At 35.9% G+C, this 7,989-nt stretch overlaps 1 pseudogene; it reads right to left on the bottom strand.

Moving 5' to 3' along the window:
• Positions 1-283: 283 nt before the first annotated feature.
• LOC114496017 lies at positions 284-2,600 on the bottom strand (annotated as a pseudogene).
• Between the last annotated feature and the right edge of the window lie 5,389 nt (positions 2,601-7,989).

Raw genomic sequence — 7,989 nt, 5'->3', positions numbered from 1 at the left:
TTTTCTAGGACTTTTCATTTATCTAAATTTTGATATGTATTGGCATACAGTCTCCATAATATTCTCATTGCCTAGTGAATATGTGCAGTATTTGATATGTAACCTTGTTCATCATCCATGTTGGTTATTTTTCCTTTCTCATATTTCTTAAATCATTTTACTTGGGGTTTATCAATTTGAATTATGTTTTCTAAAAAATCATTTTTAACTTTTCATTTTCTTCATTATACTTTTGGTTCATATCTCATTTCTTTTTTTTTCTTTTTTTTTTTTTTTTTTAAAATATAAACATCACCTTATTGGTAGATTTGGGACACGAAGGACTCACAGGACAGAATAAGACGTATCAAGACACTGGAGTGTAACGCCGCAGCAGACAGGTAATTAAACTCTTCACCCTCATCCTCTCCCTCAGCACTATCCGCTCCAACCTCCTCGTAATCCTTCTCTAGGGCAGCCATGTTCTCACGGGCCTCAGAAAACTCTCTTCCTCCATGCCCTCACCCACGTACCAGTGGACAAAGGCACGCTTGGCGTACATCAGGTCAAACTATGTAGTCCAGGCGAGCCCAGGCCTCAGCAATAGCTGTGGTGTTGCTCAGCATGCACACAGCTCGCTGTACTTTGGCCAGTCTCCACCAGGCACCAACAGTGGGAGGCTGGTAGTTAATGCCGACTTTGAAGCCAGTGGGGCACCAGTCCACAAACTGGATGCTGCGCTTGGTCTTGATGGTGGCAATGGCAAGCAATTGACATCTTTGGGCATATCTCATTTCTTTTTTTCTTTTATCCTGACCTCTATTAATACGTAGGTTTGATTTCCATTTCTTTTTCTAAGCTCTTAACATAGAATGACTATGTGTTGATTCTCAGCATTTTTCCTTTCTAATGAGCTTAGCGATATAGAAAACAATGAAAGACTATAAATAATAAACTATATCCCCTTTCTAATATAACTTTACCTGAATCCTATAAATTTTGCTCTTTTCATAGTTTTATCTCCCATGTGTTTTATTTTCATTGTGATTTCTTTCTTTGATTCATAGTTTATTTAGCAGTGTTTGGATTAACCTCCAATGACTTGACAATTTTCAGTTACACTTTTTTAAAAAACATTATTTCTAGCTTAATTGCACTAGGGTCAGATAGGCACTTGTATGCTTTTCATTCATCCTGTGACAACTGGGGGGCCTCTGTGAGTAGCAAAAGATAAAATTTTTGTACATGTTCTGTGTGTCCTTACAAGTAATACCTATTTTTAATAGCTTGCTAGCTGCAGTACAATCATGTCTTGGCTTGCTCATTATTTTCATCAAATCTTTTTACATCTTTAATTGAATTTATTTTAGTCTGCTTTATCAGTAACTACTAAAGTGTGTTAAAATCTCTATAATTGTTATTTGTCTTTTCTTCCTTTTTAATTCTGCTGCCCATTTTATTTGTAAATCTTTAGGTGCTCTGTTATTAATACCCATTCATATATTATACTTTTAAATCTTCCTGGGACTTGATTGTTTAATCATCACAAAATCCTCCTGTTTTAATCCCTATTTAATGCTTGTTGCCTTATAGTGTATTGGGTTGGCCAAAAAGTTCCTTGTTTTTATTTCCATATGGTAACTCTAGTAGGGCTTAGTTTGTCTTTATTACATCATGTGACACAATTTTGTTATAGTGTATTGTGACCAAGTTAGTATATAGTGTGCATTAAAAAACCTACCAAAATTGTGTAGGTATTTTGTGTAGGCATTTAATACTGAAGACTGAAGAAATATGCAACATATTTGTATATTATCCTTTATTATTTCAAGAAAGGTAAAAACACAACTGAAGCAATTGAAATACACACCACACACAACAACACACACAACACACACAAAAGATCTGTGCAGTTATGGAGAAAAGGTGCTGTGACTGATCCAAAACATCAAAAGTGGTTTGAGAAGTTTCTTGGTACTATTGATGTTTTGGCCAAATAATTCTTTGCTGTGTGGCTATCTTATGCACTGGAAGACATTTAGCAGTACCCCCTGGCCTCTACCCCCTAGAAGCCAATAGTGGGAGATAGCTAACATACCCAAAACATCCAAATCAATAGAGTCATTGGTGAAAATTAAAAATGTGTCTTTTATCTTACAGAAAAAAAACTAAACAAACTTTTTGGCCAACCAATATTTTCCTTCGTTAATATAGCTACACTAGCTTTCATTCGTTTAGTGTTCTTTATAGTCTTTTCATCATTTTACTTTCAAATGCTCTATATTCTTATAATTGTGTAATTGTCCTCTTAAAGAAGCTTAAAGTTGTGTTTAATATTTTAAAATATTGATTATCTCTTAAAAGTTGGATATTTAGTACATTTAATTTAATGTAATTACTGATGTGTGTGGTTTTAAATCTACATTCTCATTCTTTATATTTGATGATGTTCACTTCTCTCTTTTCTTCTAATTAATTTTTATAACACCCTTTTATCCTTTATTACTTGTCAATTGTATGTGCTTTTATTTTTTAATAATTATCCTAGTGATTACATATATGTTGTAGAGGATACCTGGCCAGCAGTATCCATCTCGGCTGCAGATGCTCATCAAAACCATGCTAAAACCATACACAGAGACAACCAGGGTCCTGTGGGGGAATAGGAACAGCAGGGCCACTCCTCACATAGGGAGCACGCTGCTGGGCCACCCCTCCCTGGTGGGGAGAGTGCCCTGTTCCCCCTCCAGAGTAGTCTTTTTATTGGTTTTATTGAATAAGAATTCAGGTAAAAAGCTCATTACTCATTGCTAGGAAGTAAGGATCAAACAATAGATAACCAGGAGGTCTGAGGGCCTATTTTGAGTCAGGGTCAAAGAGCTATAAGACTTTCAGGAACAAACTAACTTCCTCCTTGGACCCTTGCTCATTCACTGACAGCATTCTAAATGAAGAAGGTTTTCACAGGAATTTACCTGTCCTTCTTAGGCCTCTGATCACACCAGGGAACCTGCCCTTTTCAGCACAGAGCGCACCACCCTGTCATTGTTTCAGGCTTAGGTGGAGTAAGGGGAACTAAGGCAAACCAAGAGATTAAGGAGATTTTCTCCCAGACAAGAGGACTCAGGCTATGTCAAAGCCGAGGAGCGAGGGTCCATCACCCACCCCCTTTTACTGTAGCCCCCAAAAGTCCTTCTTGGGGGCCTCCCATGTAATTGTGCCTGTCTTAGATTGTCCCCCCTTAGGGAATCTTACCAGTATTGGCGAACCAACCAAGCTTTGGAGTTCAGTTATGAATGAAGCAGCAGAAGCAGCATTCCTGCCGGGAGATAAGCTTTTGTTTCCTTGCTGGCTCACGGTTCCAAGGGCGTTCCCTTAGCCTTAGCCTTGGTTGGGGTTACAGCTTCTGATACCAGCAGGGCGGTTCCCAACAATATGTGTTGTTACTTCCCCATGTTTATTATCTCTTCTCTGAGAATATAAGGATCTTAAAATTCTTTAACTCTCTTTTTTGTCCCCTCCTGACGTACACTTTTGGTGTGTATATTGATTAAATATGGTTGAACAACACAATAATATATCATTGTTGTTAATAGTTCCAACTGTCAATGGTTTACTTAAATTTCCCATCCATAATCCTTAGGTTTACCAGCCATTTCTTATATTGCTGAGCTTCTCCCTAGCATAATGGTTTTCTTCTGCCTAAGGAAAATCCTTGTACTGTTTGAGTAACAAACTTTTCTCTTTTTATTCTTCTAGAAAGAATACCTTTATTTTACAGTTTGAGTGAAAATATTTCCTAGGCTGTGAAATACCTGATCAGTTGCTATTTTCTTTGATTGTTTTTGTTGTAAAGTTAGCTATGCATTCAGTATTTGCTTTTTTAAAATAATTTGTCTTTTTTATTTTTTGAAGTTTAGAAAAAAAAACCCTTTTATTTACAGTTTGCTGTAACTTACTTAGTGTTTTTGAATTTGCATTATCATACTTTGGGTTTATAGGTTCTTAAATTTGTGACAATGTGTTTTTTCAGTTTTGAGAAATTCTGAGGCATTATAATTATTTCTGTTTCCTTTTCTATTATCTTTTTATTTAGGGTTCTACATAAATGTATATTAAATTTGTTTTTCACTGCATTCCTCTCAACTTTCCTTTGTATTGTATTCTTTCTGTCTCTTATACTCTTTTCTGTGTTTGAGCCTTAAAAAAATGTTTTATCTTCCATAGTGGTTATTTTCTCTGACATTTCTTCTGTCTCACCAGTTCTCCCTTCTGTGCTATCAATTTACTTTTAATTTTATTTTTTTTAAATTTTTACTATTCTTTTCTTTTTTATTATTGTTCAATTACAGTTGTCCCCATTCTCCCCCCCATTTCTCTCTCCCCCCCACCCTACCCACTCCCCACCTCCCACATTCAGCCCCCCTGAACAATTGGCTTTGTCCATAGGTCCTTTATGCAATGTTCCTTGGCAACGCTTCCCCTTCTTTACCCCCATATCCTTTTTCCCCCTCTGCTCTTGTCACTGTCAGTTTGTTCTTAATTTCCATGTCTCTGGTTCTTTTTTGCTCACTTGTTTGTTTGTTGATTAGGTTCTACTTATAGGTGAGGTCATACAGCATTTGTATTTCACCGCCTGGCTTATTTCACTTAGCATAATGCTCTCCAGATCCATCCATGCAGTCTCAGTGAAGGGTAGGGGTTCCTTCTTTCTTACTGCTGTGTTGTTATTTTAATCTCTAGTTTTAGAATTTTGAATTGATTCTGTTTTTCATTTTTATGAAAATTTCAATATATCTATTTTTAACATATATGCTTAATTTTACATCTATGTCTGATAACTCCATTATGAAGGTCTCTGGGTCTATTTCTATCATCTGTTGAGTTTCTTAGCTTTATAAAATGTTCTCTTCTATAGCCAGTGATTTTAAAAAGATTCAGAAAATGATATATGAAATTATTTAGAGATAATAGGGGCCTAAAATTTTGTTTTGTGTTTTATCATCCTTTGAAAAAATTTACTTTTTTCTCACAGAAGGTCTTGAGCATTAGCAATCTGGATCATATTAATCTATTTAGGATTGGAAACCTTATCATTCTGAGGTTTAGGCTCTGAAATGAGGTCACTTTCTAGTCTATACCTGTTGCTAAGGTGTCCACCTCCCCCTCTTTGCTCTGAACTCTCTGCTCTGAACTCTAATTAATCCTTTTTTTTATGATTGTCAGAAGTTCTGCTCAGCATCTCAGTGTCTCAACAGTTTCTTGCAAAATTGGCAGACAGCTTGGGCAAAAGTAGTCCCAAATATTCTTCTCAAGTATCTTGTTTTCTTTGGTTTTCCAGATATTGACCTGTAATTGTTTACTTCTGGGAGTGTCAGATTTCCTTGTCTACCATTACTGGAAGCAGAAGTCTATGCTCAGTAGGGTTTTGATTGTGAGAAAGGATCATAGCCTGCATGTGCCATGGAGGGAGTCAAGTCTGGAGACACTGGCAGAACTTGACTGAACAACTTGTCTAAAACAGAATGTTTTTGGGGGATAACAGGAAGAGCCAGTGTCCATTGGGCCCAGGTGATTGGTGGGTTTCATGTACACAGAAGTTGAACTTATCCTGTTGGTGCGTGGTAGGACACCCAGGATTTTTAAGTAGAGAAATGAAATGATGTAAGTAAGGCATTTTAGAAAAATGAATCTAACACAATACCATGCTGTGTGCACTGTGTTACAGCATATTATACCTGATTCCAAGAAAAGAACTTGGTCTTATAGGAAGCACTTTATATTGTGAATACCATCATCAATTCTTGGGACTGTTCTTGCCCCAACCTTTTTTTCAATAGATATCCCTTATTATAGACTTGGGAATCAGAAGTATTTTGTCTACAAGCTATTCCCAGTATTTAGATTATGTTAAAATTCAAATACTATTGGAGGGAGAGGCTGTTTGCTTTCTATCCATTAGAAATTTCAAGAGGTCTGAAAATTGATACACGTAAAGCTATAAATCTGACTTTTGGACCCGTGCTGATATCTGCAAAGTGTTTAATACTTTCTTAAAATTATTAAATCTCTGTGATGTTTAGTGCTTCCTTTCTACGTAAATATTATTTACATATCACACATCCCTTTCTGCATCAGAGAAATTACAATGCTTTGGAAATGAGAATTTCAGAGCCATAAGGAACTTCAGAAATTATCTTAGTTCAACCTTCTTAATTTACAATTCTGGAACTGAAGCCCAGATTGTGTATGGAACTTATCCAAAGTCACACAGTTGTTTAATGGGAGAGCTAGAAATATAGCCAATATAATTTGGATAGTAGCCTTCTAGAACATTTTTCATTCCAAAACAAATTTTAAGAGATATAATAGGTTAAATAGAAGATTATTAATTTACAGACAAGAAAATACACATTAATTTTAAAACTTTCTATATAAAATTAATGTGTAGACCACAGATAAGCTTCAGAGTACCCTTCAATAACATATGTATTACTGTATTATATGCATTTGTCTCTTGAAAATATACATTTTTTTCTAGTTCTCAAATGAGTTCATGAATCAAGAAAGGTTAAGAACTACAACTTACACTTTATAGGTAGTTGTAGTTAAAATGTAGCTTTCGTTCATTCAACAGTGTTAATTTGATGCCTACTTAGTGCCAGAGACTTTCTTAAAGGTGGAGGGTACAAAGATAAATGGTGTATTTTCCTCCATGAAGGGCCTCATGCTGTAGTCAGGGGGTAGAAGTGAATGACAAATGATATAAAAACTGGTCAGATGATCTGATTCCCAGTTCAGTTCTTTATCTATCAGATCAAGACTACACTGCAGGAGCCTGAGTAGAAAACTGAAGCAATTACAGAAGTACTCGAATTCTAAGATTTCTGTACAGACTCTGAGTCCTGTGGATATATTTGACATTATCCAGATACATTGTATACTTGACCTCTGCAGAGACACAGGCATGGTTTCTACATAAGAGATCATTCCTTATCTTTTTCTGGATCTCACATCCAATAGAATATCAGGCACATAGGGGGTTTCTGATAAGTGGTTGTTAACTTTTGCCAATATTTTATTTAATCATTGACCCATGGACCCCACCTTACTGCCAAGTTAGCCAGATAGTTGATTTTTCCTTAGAGATAATTGACGAATTTTAATTTTTCTCTGAATAGACTGTAGTAGTAAAGGAACTAATGACTTGAATAGTTATTATATCAGAATGTCCATTAAGCAAAATTAACATGCTTGGACAATTGTTTAACTACCCAAAGTACAACATTTCTTAAATCCACGACACCAGTGGCTACCGGCTTGTTTGGGTGCCAAAACCTCCTAAATTGCTAGTTTTATAAAGGTAACAAAAACAACTTTAAAACCCAAACATTTCTATGGCTTTTAACTATTACTTTAGAATACAATGAGGAAATATATAGTGAATGTAGATTTAATAATTAGAGTGTGAAATTGCAAAGTATTTTCTCTAAATACAAGTGATATTTCCTTTATCCTTAAGGGGAAACAGTTGGTAGCATAAAAAGTAGAATCTCCAGTGATGCTTTAGATAAAAGAGTTTCTCCAAGAATGGCATTGGATATAGGGTGGCATTAGTTTACTTTGAACAGAATTGCTTGGAGACCCATTAGAGAGTGTGTGCAAACTTATGGAGAGAAAAATATTCTTTAAACTACCAAACCCCATGGAACTTTGGAAAACTGGAAGCCGGAGGCCTAGTTTCGGTGATGTCATTTAACACCGTGGAAGTGGAGAGTGGCTGCTCTGCTCCGCTGCACCTGTGCTTCAAGTTCAGCCCGGGTCTGGCTCAGGTAACGAGCATCCTTCGAGTCATGCTATGAATTCAGGGATAGAAAAAGAACACATGCCACCTACTTTTAAGACTGAACATCTAGTAGAGATAAAATTATTTCTTTAGCTTCATCATTAGATTGAGCTGCAGTATGATTGTACTTCAAAATCTAATTAAATAAAATATACTTTTTATAC

The sequence above is a fragment of the Phyllostomus discolor genome, chromosome 3 (assembly GCF_004126475.2).
Source record: "Phyllostomus discolor isolate MPI-MPIP mPhyDis1 chromosome 3, mPhyDis1.pri.v3, whole genome shotgun sequence".
NCBI lineage: Eukaryota > Metazoa > Chordata > Mammalia > Chiroptera > Phyllostomidae > Phyllostomus > Phyllostomus discolor.
Note: the sequence above shows the minus strand (reverse complement) of the source record. Positions and strands in the feature narration are given on the sequence as shown.